This window comes from Nicotiana attenuata, unplaced genomic scaffold (assembly GCF_001879085.1).
Source record: "Nicotiana attenuata strain UT unplaced genomic scaffold, NIATTr2, whole genome shotgun sequence".
Classification (NCBI taxonomy): Eukaryota; Viridiplantae; Streptophyta; class Magnoliopsida; order Solanales; family Solanaceae; genus Nicotiana; species Nicotiana attenuata.
Genome location: NW_017671586.1, coordinates 212,864 through 233,082, shown reverse-complemented (window position 1 = coordinate 233,082; position 20,219 = coordinate 212,864).

Here is a 20,219-nt window from a genome sequence, read left to right as displayed (position 1 = left end):
CTCCTTCAGAGTATTTATATTTTTCTTTCCTGTCCAAATTTGTTTTTCGGACAGATGCTGTATTTTATTTTATTTTTCCTAGTTGATGCTCATGCACTAGTGACACCGGGTTCTGGGATGATTATGGGTTATGTAGTATTGAGATTGTTAAAAACATTATTATTTACTTTGAAATTTCCAATTCTACTATTTAATGAAGGAAAACTATGATTCCAAAAATACTAAAATGAGAATTAAATTTATTATTAATTGTTGGCTTGCCTGACAGTGGTGTCCGGTGCCATCACGACCTTTACTGGATTTTGGGTCATGACAACATGGTATCAGAGCACTAGGTTCACTTAGGTCTCACGAGTCATTAGCAAGTCTAGTAGAGTCTTGAGGATTGGTACAGAGACATCTGTACTTATCTTCGAGAGCTATAGGACTGTTAGGAGCACTTCTCTTCTTGATTCCTCATCGTGCGATTTAATTCCTATGATGCTTATGTCTTTGCCTCTTTCCTATTCAATCTTATGCGACGTGAAGTGCTTGTTATAAATTGGGAATCGAGGAATCGTAATGGTACTAGAGATGTGGTGCAGGATGTTTCTCCCTGCGTACTTGATTGGGCTATCATCGTCGCCTTGCGGAAGGTCGTTCTATCGTTGTAGCTCAGTATTAGCATTACCTAAGGCTTTGAGAATTGGCATTGATTGTTATGACGATTCGTGCGTTGCTATCGCACAGTATTTGTGTAATGGTAAGGTGCTTGCCTATGCATCGAAGCAGAGAATGACTTAGGAGGAGGTTTACTCAGTGCATGATTTAGAGATTCAGTATTTTATTTCCGGCGGAGGAAAGTCAATCGGTCTTCGAATGCTCAGATTTGGGTTGATAGAGTAACGAGACTTGGTATTTTCGAGCGTGGTGGAATGTTCATCTGTGATGTAGTATCGTCGTCCTTGTTGAATGCGTTAAGTTTGCTGGTGTTATGGTCTTCTTTAATTCGCCTTTGGGAGCAGAGTATTGTGAAATAGTGCCGGGGAAGCGGCTGTTAGAGATCGCGGTATGCGGTGGTTCAGGATTGAATTGGTGTTCCTGGTGTTGATGGCTCGAGAAAGATGATCTTCGAATGGGTTTAAAGTTGGTAGCGATCTATTAGTTCAAGTGCTACAGAGATGGATTTTGACTTAAGGCAACAGCTGGGCAGTGAAGGATGGGGAAGGACATGTGGGAGGTGTCTTGCGGTGGATAAACTTTTAGAAGGCCAAGAGTGAGAAACATGAGTCGATTGGTTGCTTAAAGGAGTGAGGTTGACCAAAGTGGGAGAGTGGCAGAGTATCATATAGGTACTGTGGTAGGATGACTACACACCTTGAAAAAGTTTAAAGTGATTTTGGGGATTCATGGTGGACAGTGACTAGGTCTACGAACTAAATTTGGAATATTGGCTATTATACAACATGACTTTGGATTGGAATGTATTTGCGCACCTTTAGTTGATGTCCATGAGGAGTGAACGGACTTGTACAGCTGGTGAATGAGCACGTGCTTAGGAGTTAGGATGGGTTACTGATTTTTGTACTAATTGTACCCAGTGCAGCAACGTTGGAAGATGTCGGCATGTAATTTCCACAGTTGGGTTATCTCCTGTGAGCAGTCAGCGGTCGCGTGGTTGACGAAGCTTATACGAAGATTCTACTGGCTATCTAGAAAGAGGTCGAATATGAAAATGTGGTTAGTGATTCAGAGTGTTCATGAAATGCTAACAGAAGAATTTCGAGAAGTTTGGCAGGTCGATTGTGCAAGACCATGTCAATAGGGATAAGGAATCTCGGTGGATTCCAAAGTTATGTAATATGTGGCTTCAAGCTAAGTGGGAGAGCCCCACCACCTATGATTGGATTGTATGGTTATCTACTTGTGAGGTTTCTAGTTATCGACATATTGGTGGGTTATTACGACCAATGAAAGAGGACATCAGTAGTGATTTGGGCAAAGGATTTGGGGAATGTGTGTTATAATTGGCCTTATCAATTTATGTTCAGGCTTTGGGAAGACTCATGATTTATGCTTCGTGTAGAGGTGATGTACAAGAAAGGTGATTCAGCCGGGTGTTTCTTTGAGAGGGTGTTCAGGTGCTAGCAGAGCCTTGGAGTTGATCATATTCGGGACCAAGTCAGAGTGGGTGACTCTGAACAACGGTCCTAGTGAAGTCAAAAGTTAAAGTGTGGTGTCAGAGGAGTTCGAATCCGTAGTATGGTTGAGTATCGAGCTTTCGCAGCGGATTATAAAAGGGGCTTGGAGTGTTCTGTGTTATCTTTGGTCTGCGGTGTAACATGAGAGGAATGGGAGCAAACGACTTTGGATTCATAGAGAAATTATCAGAATGGATGTACTAGTTGAAGACGCAAATATGCACACAAGGAGGGTATGAGATGGTTCATGGGATTTGAGACAACGTCGTCTCGTGAGATAAGGTCACTCAGGATGAGTGCGGATTTGGGTTCGCGATTTTCTGAATGGAGCTATTATTATCCTTAAGGCAAGTCCAGAGTAAATTAGAAGAAGTCGGATAGGTTAGCAATGGTTGAATTGACATGATGGTGGCAATGATCAATTCCTTCAGCGCGTTGAGTTATGCATGTGATTTGTGGTGGTACGTGCGAGGCTTGACGGCCGCCGTAATTGATTTTATTTGAAGGTATTCAAGTATTATGGCATGTTATGTGTAGATGGATCCCGAAAGAGTCATGGTGCTTTAGACTACTACTTGAGGATTTGTATTTTCTGTGTTTATGAGAATTTCAGTCGCGTGTTGCAATGGTTCTCCTGAAAGGAGTTAAGTGAAAGGGTGTTATATGATGAAGTGATTATTCTATTAGTGGTTCGAGAGTTTTGAGAAATTCTTGTACTGTCACATATTGGCATGTAGGCACAGTGAACGATATGGGAATTGGAAGTTGAGGATCAAGGTTGCCGATTAGTATTGGCAAGAATAGCACGAGCTCGGCTGAGCGAGAAAGGACTCAGATGGTCAGAGTCAGCTGGTATTGTCTTTGGCGTCACCGGAGGTCGCTGTCTTGTGTAAGAGGCTTTGGGTACTGATTGCGGATTCGTGATTTGCTTCACAGCATTAGTGCGGCCGGTAGTATGGATGTGCAGACTTGCTACCTGGTGCAGAAGGTCATGGGAGCGTATTCCACGGGAAGATGGTATAAGTGTGACCTGTAGTCACTTAATTGATCAAAGATTGAGACCAAGTAGGGAGATTGTGGTGCTATCGCTAATTTGAGAAATTGTGCCTGAAGGGCGCTCAGTTCATTTGGTTGTGGACTGTGGAGGTTTGTTCCGGATTTGACAGCTATTCTTGTGTGTCATGGGAAAAAGGGTTATTGTAGATGCCTTAAAGGTTATTAGCCCAGCATGGTACGATCAGAATTGGCTTGAGGTCCGTGGGTAGATCTAAAATGTGAATGTGGGCTCTATATCAGATTGGATGTGTTCGTTTCGGCATAAGCTCTCCTTATGGAGGAGTATTCAAATGTTGGATGTTATTTCGTCGTTGGCTATTTCATGTAATACTATATTATGCTGTGTGGGTTGTGAAACGGCTTGATAAATTGCATATGTATTGAGGTTCCTTGTAGCGATGGTGTTATGGGAGCAGGGTGGCTTTCGATATTCAGATCATATATCGCACCTTAGTCGTGCTTGAGTTTTGTAGCATATGGTGCTATCTGTCTCCCCATGAATTTCATTATGCACTTCGCGTGCTTGTGGTTGATACTCGGGTATTTCACATGTATGAGCATTTTAGCTCGGTATGTAATTCCTTTATAGATAAGTATGTATGGATCAGGTGGCACGCCGCCACGGGTACATTATTTGGATCGGGTGGCACACCGCCACGGGTATCATGGTTGGATCGGGTTGCACGCCGCAACGGTATTATGTGTGGATTGGGTTGCACTCCGCAACAATGTGATGTTAGGTAACAATTCCCCACATCTATTCTTGTGTGTTTTATTTCTCTTTTTCTGAGGAAGGTTCATAACATCTTTTCAGATGCTAATTAGTTATGTGGGTTGAGTAGTTCTTTCCAAAGTTCATTTTTTCCTTTGGTATCATATTCGAGTGTGTATCTTGTTGGCACATTGTGGCATTCAATAAGACTTTTGGCAATGTCTGAGGTGGCTTATTGCCTAAGCAACTTGTACTGGGTGAAATGCGATTTTTGGACCTGCGATCAGTGCAATCAGTTATATATGAAGCATATTACAGAGCAAATATCGATATTCAATCCAGAATGAGGTAATGGTTCTTGTTGATAACTAGGGATTTTGATACATTTTATACTCCTCCTTGCTTATGTTTTGATTAGAAATATGTACAAAATAGTCTTAAAAGGCTCACAAGTTGTGATGTCAAAGTTCAGCTCAAAAAGGAGTGAAACTTGCACAAGTACCAAGACAAAATAAAGCTCGGGCAAAATAGGCCCAATGCGGCCGCACACCATTCTGTGCGGTCCGCAGAAGTGAGATTCGGAGAAGGTGAATTCCAGGCCAACAGGCAATGCGGCCGCATGAGATTTAATACGGTCCGCATTGGAGTTACTGCGGCTGCACTCAATTTAGTGCGGTCTGCAGAGCCAAAGATCAGAGAGGTGCCGGTTTTGGAGATTGAAAGCCAATGCGGTCCACGCTCCATTTCATGCGGACCGCACTAGAAGCCACCGCGGCCGCACTCGATTTTGTGCGGACCGCATTGCCTTAGTTCAGAGAGCTGGAATTTTATGTCAAGAGCCTAGTGCGGCCGCACACCATTTTGTGCGCTCCGCACTAACCCCGCAGGGGTATTTTTGTCCGGACATTTCAGCTTAGTATAAATAGCTTCTTTTCCATTTTTAGGTTAAGCAGATTGTAAGTACTGAAGGCTGCGCTCGTGACTCCCGTTTCTTTAGCTATTTTGGGAAATTTTCTCTTCATTTCAACATTGAATCTTCAAGTTTAATTTAGTAATTAATTAATATGAGTTTTTCTTCATCTATTTCTTTGTTTCTATCTCTAATTATGAGTAGCTAGACCCATCAGCTAGGGTTGTGGCTCAACCCTAGTGTGGGTAATTGATGGGTCTTGTATTTTAGAGCTTGATTGACTATGGGTGTTTGATGTTTGGGCTAATTCCATGTTTAATTGCTAAATTAGTGGTTGCAAACACTAGTTTGTGTTTAGTTGACTTTTGCTCTTCTTGAGAAAGAGAGCCTAAGTTTATAGAATTAGTCCAACAAGGAATTGGGGCGTACTCAAGAGAATTGATAGCCCCAATTAAAGGGTTAAACTGAGAGATCGTAATACCCGATTTGATCCTCAATTGCTTGTGTAAATTTGCATACCCAATTGGTCTTGAAAAAGTTAATTCGGGCAAAATCACTCGAACTACCGAGAGATATAGAGTGAGTAGAATAGAACAATGGTTATATCATACTCCCCAAATATGTCAATCTAGCTTTAGATTCAAGATTCCGTCAATTGACCACCTAGGCGAAGGTCACTACCCTAGTGCCCTTTAATCATTTGAACAACTTGCAATAGTTTAATCCTAGCTTATAGTAGTTTAATTGAGCATTGTAGTTTATAGAATTAGAATCATAATTAAAACCCAAAAAATGTGTAGAAGTGCAATTTGGAGAAAATACACAACTCCACTTTAGATAGACACCCAACTCAAATATCTATCTCTCTGTGGAATTCGATCCCGACCCTAAATCGGGTAAAAGCTGCTTCGACCTCTCTCGCTACTTATTAGTAGTGCAGGGTTGGCCGTGATCAACTTTTTGGCACCATTACCGGGGAGCTAACGGTTTTGGCTATCTATCTAAATAGATTTGTGTTTTGTTCTTCTTTCCTTCTTTGTTACTAATTTGTGTGTGTCAATACTTCAGGTACAAAAATGGCATTAAATGCTAATGACTCTCTCGGAAACGTGATTGCGGGGGAGGAGGTTGATGACAATGGAGATGAAGAGGTGCCTCTTGCACCTAGAGGATAACGTAGAGGCCGCTAGGCCAATGCAAATGAGAATATTCCAGACCCTCCTCCGCCACCTCCAAGAGTGGCTCCTAGAGTTCTTCCCAACCAAGGCTATGCGAGTGCAATTGTTCCGCCCCGGATCCGGGCGGGCAATGTTCAAATAACCAACGTGATGCTGACATTGTTGGAGCAGCGAGGGTACTTCACGGGTGCTCCCACTCAGAATTCTTACAAACATCTCAAGGGGTTCGTGGATACCTGTTGGGGGAGCAAGCAAACCAATGTGTCCGAGGATGCACTTCGATTGAGGCTTTTGCCATTCTCACTTAGAGGGAAAACATTGGATTGGCTTGAGCGACTACCCAACCATTCCATCACAACTTGGGATGAGTTGGCGGATAAGTTCATTGCCAAATTTTTCTCACTAGGGCACATGTCAGCACTACGGATGAGATTTTAGCCTTCAAGAAGGAGCCCACCGAACCATTGCACGAGATTTGGCAGAGATATAGAACTATGGTGAAGGAATGCCCACAACAATGATATGATAGAGGCAATGATACACAGACCTTCTATCGGGGCATCAATACAACGAATCAATGCATAGTGAATCAATTGGATGAGGGAAATTTCATGAAGCTGCCTTATGATGAAGCTTGTGCTATTCTTGACGAGATGGCTGACACATCCTCCGCTTGGCAAAGTAGAGCCAATGTGCCACAGGGTGACCCCACGGTCACTCATTTGCACAAAGAACTACATGACCATGGACAGGCTATAGCAGAACTTACAACAACAATGAACCAATTAGCAAAGGCACAGTTGCAACAAGTTCAGAATCCTCGCCAAGTAAATGCCATGGAGGGTGTTAACATGCTTGTGAACAATAGAAGACAGAGAGGTCAACAGAACCAAGGGAATTCGGATCAATTTGACAATGATTGTAGTGGATTCCAAGATTATTGTTATGATGGGCAGAACAAAGAGGTGCAATATGTGAATAATTACCAAGGCCAAAGAGGAAATTCTTCTAACCAACAACAACAGTGGAGATCCCAGGGCAATTGGGGTAACCAACAACAAGGCAACAATAATTGGAACAATCAACAACAAGGGAACAACAATTGGGGAAATCAAAATAACAATCGGAACAATCAGGGAAACTGGGGCAACAACAACAATTGGGGTGGAAACAACAAAAACCAGGGTGGATGGAACAATAATCAAGGAAATCAGGGGCATGGCTTTCAAAGGCCCCCAATGTACCAACAACCGAGCACCCCACCACCTTTTCCATCCCAGGGTCCTAGTTCTTCCAACAATGAAATGGGTAGAATTGAAATGATGTTTGAACAGATGATGAAAAAGAATGCTGACTCCGATGCGCAATTGGCTTCTCACAATACTTCAATTAGGAATTTGGAGGTCCAGCTAGGCCAAATATCACAGTCTTTGAATACTCTCCCTAAGGGGGCTCTACCAAGTGATACGGTAGTGAACCCGAAGGGTGGGAACAATCATGTTATGGCAATAACTACACAGAGTGGAAAAGGCGGTGATGTGAATGCTTCCAAACAAAAGCAAGTTTTGGGTGATGAAGTTCCTTTGATGGTTGAGAACGTGGTTGATGAGAATGTGAATCAAGAAGTAAGGATTGATATTCAAGATGCCAAGGTGGAAACACAAAATGACGTGAACCCGTCTAGGGAACACGTCATACGGAGCTGATTGTGCCAAAAGCCAAGGCACCCTTGCCTAGGCCACCTCCCCCTTATCCTCAGAGGCTAGCCAAGCAGAAAAATGAGAATCAATTCAAAAAGTTCATTGACATGATGAAGAGCTTATCAATTAATGTGCCTTTGGTGGAGGCTTTAAAGTAGATGCCTGGCTATGCTAAATTCATGAAAGATTTGGTGACAAAGAAAAGATCCATGGACTGTGAAACTATCAAGATGACCCACCAAGTTAGCGCTATAGTACATTTAATGGCTCCAAAGTTAGAGGATCCCGGTGCTTTCACTATCCCTTGCACTATAGGGAGTGCAGACTTTGCTAAAGCTTTATGTGATCTAGGGGCAAGCATCAACTTGATGCTCTACTCAGTTTTCAAGACTTTGGGTATTGGACCACCGAGGCCAACTTCCATGAGATTACAAATGGCAGATAGATCAATGAAGTGACCATTGGGTATCGTTGATGATGTGCTCGTCTGGGTGGACAAATTTATCTTGCCAGCTGATTTTGTGATCTTGGATTGCGAGGTAAATTATGAGGTCCCGATCATATTGGGGAGACCTTTCCTTGTTACGGGGAAGGCTCTAGTGGATGTGGAAGCAAGGGAACTCACTTTCAGGGTGGGTGATGAAAAGGTCGTTTTTCATGTGTGCAAGTCAATGAAGCAGTAGCCCAATTATACAGAAGTTTGTTCATTTGTGGATCTTGTCACGGCTGTGATAATTGATGATACTAGTGCAATGATCAATATGGAGGACCCTTTGGAGGCCGTATTGTTGAATCTTGATGTCACTGATAATGAGGGCAGAGTGGAGTGCGTGAATGCTTTACATGGAATGGGCTCTTATTCTTATGAGCCTAGGAAACTCTCTTTGGATCTTGAAAATAGAAAGACCCCTCCAACAAAGCCTTCAATTGAGGAACCTCCGGTGTTGGAGTTGAAGCCATTGCCTCCTCACGTATAAAGCCATCACCATGCAAAAAAGCATATTCACATCAAGTTGGAAAAGAGGCCACCTCTTCTTAACTGCCACAGCCACCAGACATTTAATAGATTTTCTCTAAAGAAGAGCATTTTTACAAGGTTTGGCACTCCTCGTGCAATTATAAGTGATGGAGGATCGCATTTTTGCAATAGAGCTTTTGACACCTTGCTTGCCAAGTATGGTGTCAACCACAAAGTGTCTACTCCTTATCATCCTCAGGCGAGTGGCCAAGTTGAAGTCTCAAACAGGGAAATCAAGAATATTCTGTCTAAAACGGTCAATGCAAATAGGACCGATTGGTCCAAGAAGTTGGATGATGCTCTATGGGCGTATAGGACTGCTTACAAAACTCCGATTGGTATGTCTCCGTATCGGTTGGTGTTCGGGAAAGCTTGCCATTTACCGGTCGAGTTAGAGCATAAGGCCATGTGGGCCTTGAGAAAGTTGAACCTTGATTGGGATGTGGCTGCAAATCTCCGTGTTGAGCAACTCAATGAACTTGATGAATTTCGTTTCCATGCCTACTCTAGTTCGTCCTTGTACAAGGACAAGATGAAGTACCTTCATGAAAAATATGCTCGTGGAAAGGAGTTTAGAGTAGGTGATTTGGTGCTCTTGTTCAACTCTCGGTTACGGTTGTTTCCGGGAAAGATAAAGTCAAAATGGAGCGGACCTTTTGAGGTGGTGTTTGTGACCCCGTTTGGTGCCCTTGATTTGAAGAACAAAAATGGGGAGATTTTCCGGGTTAATGGTCACAGGGTCAAGCACTACTTGGGAAAGTTTGATGATAGCCATGTGGTGGCACTTGTTCATTTCAAATGATTAGATGGTAACATGCGTCGTGCCGCGACGTTAAATCAGGCGCTTCTTGGGAGGCGCCCATGTGTTTTTCTTCTTGTTTTTCTTTGTTTTTCATTGTAGGATAGGATTTATTTTGGACTAACTGGTTGTGAGATGTTACAAGCTTGTGTGATGCAGTGCAAAACATAGTGGAAACAAGTGTCAGGTCTCTGAAGTTTTCAATGCGGCCGCACTACATTTAGTGCAGACCGCACTAAAGGAGGGTGAAATTTTTAGCTCTCTGAAGTTTGCTACCGCGGCCACATTACATTTTGTGCGGACCGCGGTGGACCACTGCGGCCGCATTGCATTTTGTGCGGACCGCGGTGGTTGCCTTCTCAAACTCAGGAAATTGCAGTGTTGTGCGGACGCGGTCGATTCTGTGCGGTCCGCACCGGGTTGGTAAGATGGGCCCCAGGTCCTTTTCTATAAATAGAGCCTGAGGTCCCCCTTTTACACTTTTTGACCATTTGCTCTCTGAAATCATAAAATCACTGTTCATCCTTCTTTTACTAGAAATTAACTGCTTGGAATTCTTCACCTTCATTTCCTCTCACATCTGGTAACATTAACGTCCTTTAATTGTGTTAATTTTGTTATTTTTCTTTTACTTTTTGTTTTCCTTGTTTCTCATCATGTTCTTCCCGTATTTCTTTCAATTTGGTAGAATTAGGTTAGTTAATTTCTTGATTAAAGTAGCATTAGGTAGTTAAAAACACTGGGTAAACACATAGGAACCTTTCTTAGGTGTAAATTAGGACTTAAAATCAAATTACATGGAACCCTAAGTTAGTGTTGATTCTGGGCACTCAGTGCGGACCGCGGTCGATTCTGTGCGATCCGCGGTGCTTTAGTGCGGTCCGCAATGGCATTTTGTGCGGACCGCACTGCTGAGTGTTGGTTCTCTGAAGTTTGGGGACTGCGGCCGCACTACATTTTGTGCGATCCGCATTGTATGGATAAAGAGAGTGGGTAGTCTGAACCCCACCTCTGTGCGGGCCGCACTCCATTTTGTGCGGTCCGCACTGTGTAAAACCTGCAACTGTCTGCAATTTTTTTTCTATCCTGCAACTGTGACGTAACAGCTTCTACTGATACTAACAAAGCATGACTGAATTTGTTTGTAGACCTTGGTAAAATCAAAAGGCCAGGGTGCTAAAAAACCAGGCAAAGGAGAGTCCTCCCGGGGGAGGGGACGTGGAAAGATAAAATTAATCCCCAAAGTTCGAGAGGCAATTAAGGCAACAAGGAAAGCGATTCGGGCTGCTGATAGAGCTGCTTCCCAGTCCTCGGGGAGTGGGTATGAGCCCTCCCGGGAGATTTCTTCAGTCTCCATGCCAGAGTACATTAAAGACTGGCCGGAGAGGTTCAGGCTAACAGACNCTGGGTTGGTAAGATGGGCCCCAGGTCCTTTTCTATAAATAGGGCCTGAGGCCCTCCTGTTACACTTTTCGAACCCTTGACTCTCAGAACCTCTAAAAACACTGTTCATCATTTCTTTTACTTGCAATTAACTGTTTGGACTTGATCATCTTCATTGTTTCTTACATCTGGTAACATCACATTCTTTTTAATTGTTTGAATTTTGTTATTTTTCTTTTACTTCTTGTTTTCTTTCTTCTTATCATGTTCTCCCCATATTTCTTTAATTTTGGTAGGATTAGGTTAGTTATTTTCGTGGATAATGTGGGCTTAAGTAATTAGAATCAGAGGGAAACTACTTAGGTGTTAAAATTGGACTTTAAGTCAAAACACATGGAACCCTAAGTTATTGCTGCTTCTGGGCACTCACTGCGGACCGCGGTCTATTCTGTACGGTCCGCGGTGCCCTTGTGTGGTCCGCAGTAACATTTTGTGCGGACCGCATTGCTGAAAGACTTGAAAGCTGAACTTTGGGGACTACAGCCGCACTACATTTTGTGCGGTCCGCATTGCATGGATACAGAGAGTGGGTAGTCTGAACCCCACCTCTGTGAGGACCGCATTGCCATTTTGTGCGGTCCGCATTGACCTCTGTGCAGCCGCACTCCATTTTGTGCGGTCCGCACTGTTCAAAACCTGCAGCTGTCTGCAATTATCTGCAACTCTGAACTTAATAGCTTCAACTGATACTAACAAAGCATGACTGAATTTGTTTACAGACAATGGTAAAATCAAAAGGCCAGGGTGCTAAACAACCAGGCAGAGGAGAGTCCTCCCAGGGGAGGGGACGTGGAAAGGTAAAATTAATCCCCAAAGTTCGAGAGGCAATTAAGGCAACAAGGAAAGTGATTCGGGCTGCTGATAGAGCTGCCTCCCAGTCCTCGGGGAGTGAGTATGAGCCCTCCCGGGAGATTTCTTCAGACTCCGTGCCAGAGTACATTGAAGACTGGACGGAGAGGTTCAGGCTAACAGACACTCCTCCACCCTCCCCCTACTGCCCAAGCGTCAGTGAATGTATCTCCTGGGTCGTCTGAAGGCTCAGCTGAAGGTAGTGGGGAATACTCCACCTCTCCCACAGCTTCATTATCAGGAGAGGGTGCAGTAGGTGACGCTGAGGAAGAAGGAGGAGAAGGAGAAGGGGGTGAACCTCAGGTTGGCGGGATTGCTAGAACAAGAAACCCGGAGGTGTGGCAGGAACGATTTGTCAATGAGGTAGCTTATCACAAATTTAGGGAATGGTGGCCGGTGAGGAAGTTAATCCTGGGGAGGAGTTTTGTTGATAGAGATTTGTTACCTCACAACCCCAATGTGAGGAGGTAGTTTAGGGAGAGAATTGGCTGGGAGACTTTTTGGGTGAATGTATAGATGCCAATGAGCACTTGGTCAAGGAATTCTACGCCAATGTTGCCCACATCAAAAAGGGCACCAAGGTGACCAAGGTGCGAAACCTGAAAGTGTTGTTTGATGGGAAGACAATAAATGATTACCTAGGCTTTGATGAGGAGGATGTGTCCTGCATATGGCAAAGATGGAATTAGGTGAGGAAGTCTGTCCGTGGTTGGCACAGTATCTGGCAATCCCAGGTACCGCCCCCGATTGGCTGAATGCGGGCGTGAAGATTTTGAGAAGAAATTTGAATTTCGAGGCCAAAGGGTGGGAAACATTTGTGTGCAGCAGATTGGACCCCACTACTCATGACAAATCCCTCCCTCTTCCCCGGGCAGTTTTGGTGGCATCGACCATGGCGGGGTACCCGATAAATGTCGGGAAGGTAATGTCTCGGGTAATCACACTTGTAGGAAGTGAGCATGACAGAAACTACCCTTTCCCCATCTTCTTGACTATGTACTTCAGGGACCTCAAAGTTGAAAAGAGGCCATTTGATATCAAGGTCAAAGCGAAGGCCCCATTCTCATGGTACAACATGCAGGGGGAGGACAACCCGAAGAGCAAGAACTTCAAGGGCACAGCCACTGTTCCAACTGGCCAGTCTGAAGAGCCAGTTGTGGTAGTGGCTCCTACTCAGCCTGCCTCCACCTCCGCAGACATTCCTCCGGGCCCATCCACTTCAGCAGATCCCGAGATTCCCTCTTCCCGAGCCTACCCAGTGATTGCTTACAGACTGAGCCAGGCTCTTCTCAGCATCAACAATTGGATGCAGACAGCTTCCTGCAAGTTTTCTATCCTCACTACCACAGTGGAAGCTCAGTCGGCACCTCCGCCTCCGCAGGTCCCGCAGTCTATTGAGGATGCCCTCAAGGAGATTCTGGTCAACCAAAAGAAAATCCTTGACAACCAGAAAGTGCTCACTGATGCTGTTGATTCACATAGCAAGGCTCTCAAGGAGCTTGCTAAGGAGCACAAGAAGTTGAGAAAGACAGGGGCCTCCAAGGAGTTAGTGAAGGAGCTGAGGGTTGATGTTGACAGGTTGAAGGCAGACCAATTGCCTTTGGATTATTGCTTCATGACCCTACACCAGCAGCTCATCCCCAGCCGAAGCAGTCTCAGGGGCCTCCCAAGAGGAGGAGGATGGTTCCCCGAGCGGACGATGCAGTCATCCAGTTGGCAGACCCACCGGAGGCCTCCTCTAGTCAGCCACAGGATGCACCTCAGGAGCCTGTCCAGGTCCAGGCCCAGGTCCCAGCAGCAGAGCAGCAGGCCATAGGGAACCAGTCTGAGGTTCCCAAACACAGTGAGGACCCAGGGGCCACTCAAGAGCCCATGCAGACAGACAGGCCATAGGGAGTCTCTATATCCTTTTCCCTTTTTCTTTTTGGTGCTTATTTGGTTTAGTTGGCATTGGGGACAATGCCAGCTTTCATTTGATTGGATGATTGTATATATTTGACAGTTTTTATGCTTTCTTGATTTTTCATCTTTGGTCTGTATATAATTTTAACATTTCGTCACATTTCTCGCACTTTTATTTTACTTTGGGTTTGTATATAAAGTTATGTTACATTGTACATATTTATCCCATCTATTGTATATTCGATCAAATCCCCTCTTGTAAATATTCATTTCACTTTCTGCAATTTTTCATTCTTAGCTTCTTATTTATGTTCGTAGCTTCTTGTTTTGAACATTTGTAATAAGCCTTTGGTTTTCTTAATGCCACGGTTCTTTCCAAAGGTGGAGTTTGTGTGAATTGGGTGGCTCTTCCCAATGATAGATGGCGTGACAACCTTCTTAAGGGTTTGAGTCTGTTTTTCTTTTCTTTTTGGCTTTTTAGTAAGTTAGTGGTTAAGGGTGCCTCAAGCAAAGCTTCACTTGGGCCTAGAACATTTGCCTTTGATCTCATGGTCAAAAACAAATTGTTGTGTTTAGGATGGTGAAAGTCGTGACCCTGAGACTCTTGTGTTGACCGATAATCATCAAGTGGTTTTTCGGGACCATTGTGTGCCCAAATCTTATCTAAAGTCGTTGTGGGCAGCCGACTCTGTGTCTTTAGCGATCCCATAGCTTGTGTGGTGAGAAATTGCATTGCAAGTCCAAGTCCCGAGCCATTGGTCTAGAACTTTCCCTGAATGTTTGTTGAGGCAAAATCCTAAGTGAATTTTTACTTGAGACATGATTTTAGGCTCTCCTTGATCCAAATGATAGCTTAAACACTTCCATAACCTACCAAAGATAAAATCCCTAGTCAACCCTTTTGAGCCTTAAACCTTTTTCCTTCAAGAACCATGATACAAGCCTTTACCCGTTCTAAAAGATACCCTCTCTTGGCACCCGATCTTTCCTTAGCACATAGCAAGAGTATAAGTTTGGGGGGAGAGACGAAGATTGCAACAAAGTGGTAAAAAGGTACAAAATGAAGAAAAGGTAAGGCAATGAGAAAAAAAGAAAAGCAAAAAGACAAAAAGAATACTCAATGTGGAAAAGAATAAAAAAAAGGGATTCAAGAAAAGCAAAGAAGAAAGGTGTGGAAAATTGAGAAAGAAAAAACATTTTGAAATGTATAAAAAAGAGTGACATTGTGTCTCTCTTACCCCTTGAAAGAAGTGAAAAGACTCAAAGAGTCAAGTGAATCTGTGCCAAAATGAAATAAATGAAGTGCTTAAGGGAAGATGGAACCTACTTAGACCAAACATTGCCTACCCGAAACCAAAAGCCTTCACTATGTCTCCACAAAAGCCCTATATGATCTCTAGTTGAATGAAGGTTACATTAGTGGTGACTCACATAAGGGGCAAGCATATGGTACTTAGTACCGGACTTGTGACTTTTCTTTGAGAGGGATGAGTGAATTTCTATTAACCTCGTTCTGAGTGCCACTATTCTAAAGGTAAGGTTTGCTTAGGGAGAGCCGAGGATGTGTGAGTTTGGGTTGCACAATGACTAAAGTAATAGAAAGAGTCCTTTGATGTGTCGAGTCAACTCTTGATGCTCTTGTGTCGCACTTGATCCATGGTGTCTTAAAAGAGTAAATGTTGTTAATGATTCATGTATATTGAGGGCAATTGTTAGTCCCAATTGATGCTAGACGAGGTCACCTTAGGATAGCTGAATTGTCTTGGATTTTCTCTTAAGGGGTGGGTCTTATTTTGTTTGCTTGAGGACAAGCAAAAGCTTGAGTTTGGGGGAGTTGATAACTAGGGATTTTGATACATTTTATACTCCTCCTTGCTTATGTTTTGATTAGAAATCTGTACAAAATAGTCTCAAAAGGCTCACAAGTTGTGCTTGATTGCAGGTTTGATCAACAATGTGACAAGATGTCAAAGCTCAACTCAAAAAGGAGTGAAACTTGCACAATTACCAAGACAAAATAAAGCTCAGGCAAAACAGGCCCAATGCGGCCGCACGCCATTCTGTGCGGTCCGCACAAGTGAGATTCAGAGAAGGTGAATTCCAGGCCAACAGGCAATGCGGCTGCATGAGATTTAATATGGTCCGCATTGGAGTTACTGCGGCCGCACTCGATTTAGTGCGGTCCGCAGAGCCAAAGATCAGAGAGGTGCCAGTTTTGGAGATTGAAGCCAATGCGGTCCGCACTCCATTTCATGCGGACCGCACTAGAAGCCACGCGGCCGCACTTGATTTAGTGCGGTCCGCATTACCTGAGTTCAGAGAGCTGGAATTTTATGTCAAGAGCCCTAGTACGGCCGCACACCATTTTGTGCGGTCCGCACTAACCCTGCAGGGGTATTTTTGTCCAGACATTTCAGCTTAGTATAAATAGCTTCTTTTCCATTTTTAGGTTAAGCAGATTGTAAGTACTGAAGGCTGCGCTTGTGACTTCCGTTTCTTTAGCTATTTTGGGCAATTTTATCTTCATTTCAATATTGAATCTTATAGTTTATCTTAGTAATTAATTAATATGAGTTGTTTTTCATCTATTTCTTTGTTTCTTTCTCTAATTATGAGTAGCTAGACCCATTAGCTAGGGTTGTGGCTCAACCCTAGTGTGGGTAATTGATGGGTCTTGTGTTTTAGAGCTTGAATGACTATGGGTGTTTGATATTTGGGCTAATTCCATGTTTAATTACTAAATTAGTGGTTGCAAACACTAGTTTGTGTTTAGTTGACTTTTGCTCTTCTTGAGAAAGAGAGCCTAAGTCTCTAGAATTAGTCCAACAAGGAATTGGGGCGTACTCAAGAGAATTGATAGCCCCAATTAAAGGGTTAAACCGAGAGATCGTAATACCCGACTTGATCCTCAATTGCTTGTGCAAATTCGCATACCCAATTGGTCTTGAGAAAGTCAATTCGAGAAAAATCACTCGAACTACCGAGAGGTATAGAGTGAGTAGAATCGAACAATGGTTATATAATACTCCCCAAATGTGTCAATCTAGCTTTAGATTCAAGATTCCGTTAATTGATCACCTAGGCGAAGGTCATTACCCTAGTGCCCTTTAATCATTTGAACAACTTGTAATAGTTTAATCCTAGATTATAGTAGTTTAATTGAGCATTGTAGTTTATATAATTAGAATCATAATTAAAACCCAAAAATGTGTAGAAGTGCAATTTGGAGCAGATACACAACTCCACTTTAGATAGACATCCAACTCCAATATCAAGCTCTCTGTGGAATTCGATCCCGACCCTAAATCGGGTAAAGCTGTTTCGACCTCTCACGCTACTTAATAGTAGTGCAGGGTTGGTCGAGATCATTGCGCGCCGCAACATATCTATATATTATTTGTTATGGTTGATGTTATTACGGTGAAATAAGGGAGGATTCTGTGTTTCTAGTGGGATCGGGTTGCGCGCCGCAACAACCTATGTGTTTCTATTTCCTCGAGATGTGTTGGTTTTCGGTATTATTATGTGAAACTCTAAGGATTGGTAATTCTGAATGACACCGGTTTATTCCTTGAGGTTGTAGCTGCTATTTTTAGTTGACTGTCTTATCTTGTTTCGTATTTCCGTTTTCTGCCTTTATTATATACTGTGTACAGGTTGTAGTGTAAGTGACCCGCCTTGGCCTCGTCACTACTTCGTCGAGGTTAGGCTCGGCACTTACAGAGTACATGGTGTCGGTTGTACTCATGCTACACACTACATTTCTTGTTCAGATTTTGGAGTCGGTCCCAGCGGCGGCTATTAGTGTGCTTGGATTGATCAGCTCAGCAGAGACTTGAGGTAAAGATGCTCAGCCCGCAGCTCTTGGAGTCCCCTTCTTTGTTTTTATTTAGCCGTGTATTTTTATTTAGACAACTCTATACTTATTTTAGACTCTTGTATGTATTATTCTAGTAGTTCGTGCACTTGTGACACCGGGTTCAGGGATTTGTAACAGATATTTGGCAGTTTTAGCTTCCGCATTTATACTTTAGATTATTTCAATTATTTCAATTCTTTCTCAGTATTTAATTCAAATGGATAAACTGTTCTAACGTTGGCTTGTCTAGCAAGTAAAATGTTAGGCGCCATCACGATCCCGATGGTGGGAATTCTGGGTCGTGACAAGTTGCTATCATAGCACTAGATTACATAGGTCTCACAAGTAATGAGCAAACTTAGTAGAGTCTGGAGGATCGGTACAGAGACATCTGTACTTATCTTTCAGAGGCTATGGAGCTAGGAACAATTTTACTTCTATTCGTCTCTGTCGTGCGATTTTATTCTATCATTGTTGATTGAATCCTTCCATTCTTGTTCTCTCGCAGATGGCGAGAACACACACCGCATCTTTAGCTGGATAGCAGCCGGAGCCCCCAGCAGCAGCTCCTACGAGGGGCAGAGGTCGAGGACGAGGTCACGCCAGAGGCCGAGGCAGGGGCAGAGCTCAGCCCAGAGCTCGAGTAGCAGCACCGGCGGTGGAACTTCAGGTAGATTTAAATGAGGAGGTTCCAACCCAAACTATGCCCGTCGGACCAGCACAGGCCCTGGAGAGGTTCATCGCCACCCTAGTTCTTTAGGATGCTTTGGTCAGTTTGGTAGGCCTTATGGAGAGTGTGGCCCAGGCCAGTACATTTCCTATGGCACCAGCCGTCTCTCAGGCTAGGGGAGGAGCACAGACTCCCGCTATTCACACTCCGGAGCAGATGGCTCCCCAATATCAGACTCGAGCAGCCCCGTCAGTTGGGGTAGTTCAGCCAGCTATTGCAGCACGGGCCGGTGATGGTCATGCCATGTCTTCTGAGGGCTTATTGATATTGGACAAAGTTACCAAGCTCTTTCTAGATCACTTCATTGGAGCATCTTCTGAGGACCCACAGGATTATCTTGACCGCTGCCATGAGGTGTTGTGGAACATGGGTATAGTTGAGACTAATAGGGTAGATTTTGCTGTGTTTAAGATGACGGGTTTCGCTAAGAGATGGTGGAAGGATTATGTATCTACCAGACCAGCCGGGTCGCCTGATCTTACTTGGGACCAGTTCTCTTAGCTATTTCTTGAGAAGTTCCTTCCTATCACACAGAGAGAGAGTTACCGTAGGCAGTTCGAGCGCCTCCAGTAGGGCGACATGTCAGTCACCTAGTACGAGACCCGCTTTGCGGATTTAGACCGTCATGCTATTTTTCTGCTTCCTACCGAGAGAGAGAGAGAGAGGGGGGTGAGGAGGTTCATTTAGGGACTCGGTCATCCTATCAAGTTGCAGATGGCCAAGGAGATCGGGGGTGAGATTTTTTCCAGACGGCTCCTAATGTCGTCGGGCAGATCGAGTATGTTCTTTCACAGGAGAGGGGGCAGGGATATGATAGGAGGCCTCGTCATTCTGGTTTTCTTAGTGGTGCCTCATCTGGAGGCAGGGTTACTTTTGGTAGGGGTCATCCTCCCAGGCCATATTAGTCAGCGCTTACAGCATTCCACAATGCTGCAATGAGTCGTGGTCCTTATGTGCCTCATTCTGGGCAGCCAGCTTATAGTGTACCTCTATCTCCTATCACTGCACCTCCTATTCAGAGTTACTACCGTGGTCATCCGGCCTGTTCGGGCCAGTCTCACTTTCAGCTGCTACAGCCCAAGATGGATGTTATGAGTGTGGTGGTTTTGGGCATATTAGTGGGACTTGTATGAGATTATTGGGTGACAAGACATAGCAGAGTTCTCATACCATGATTCCGGCACCGGTTGCACTACCGCTCACTCAACCAGCTAGAGGTAGGGGTTAGGCAGCCAGATCTAGAGGTCAGGTAGCTAGAGGTGGAGGTCAGGCCGTTATAGGTGGAGGTCAGGACGCTAGAGGTGGAGGCCAGCCGGCAGGAGGCTGTCCTAGGGATGTAGCTCAGAGTGGTGGGGTCCAGCCCCGATGTTATGCTTTCCCAGCCAGGCTTGAGGCTGAGTCACCCGACGTTGTTATCAGATGTACTGTTTCAGTTTGCCATAGAGATGCTTCAGTTCTATTTGATCTAGGCACTTATTCCTATGTGTCATCCTATTGTGCTTCATGTTTGGTTGTGCCTCGTGATTCTTTTAGTGCTCTTGTGTATGTGTCCACACCTGTGGAAGATTCTATTGTTGCATATCGTGTTTATCATTCGTGTGTGGTTACCATTGGAAGTCTTGAGACTAGTGTAGACCTTCTACTTCTCGATATGGTTGATTTTGATTTTATTTTGGGTATGGATTGGTTGTCACCTTATCATGCTATATTGGATTGTCACGTCAAGACGATGAACTTAGCCTTACCAGGGTTGCCTCAATTAGAGTGGAGAGGCACTCCAGGCCATTCTATGGGCAGGGTTATTTCTTATATGAAGGCTCGATATATGGTCGAGAAGGGGTCTCTAGCTTATTTGGCTTATGTCCGCGGTTCCAGTGCGGAGG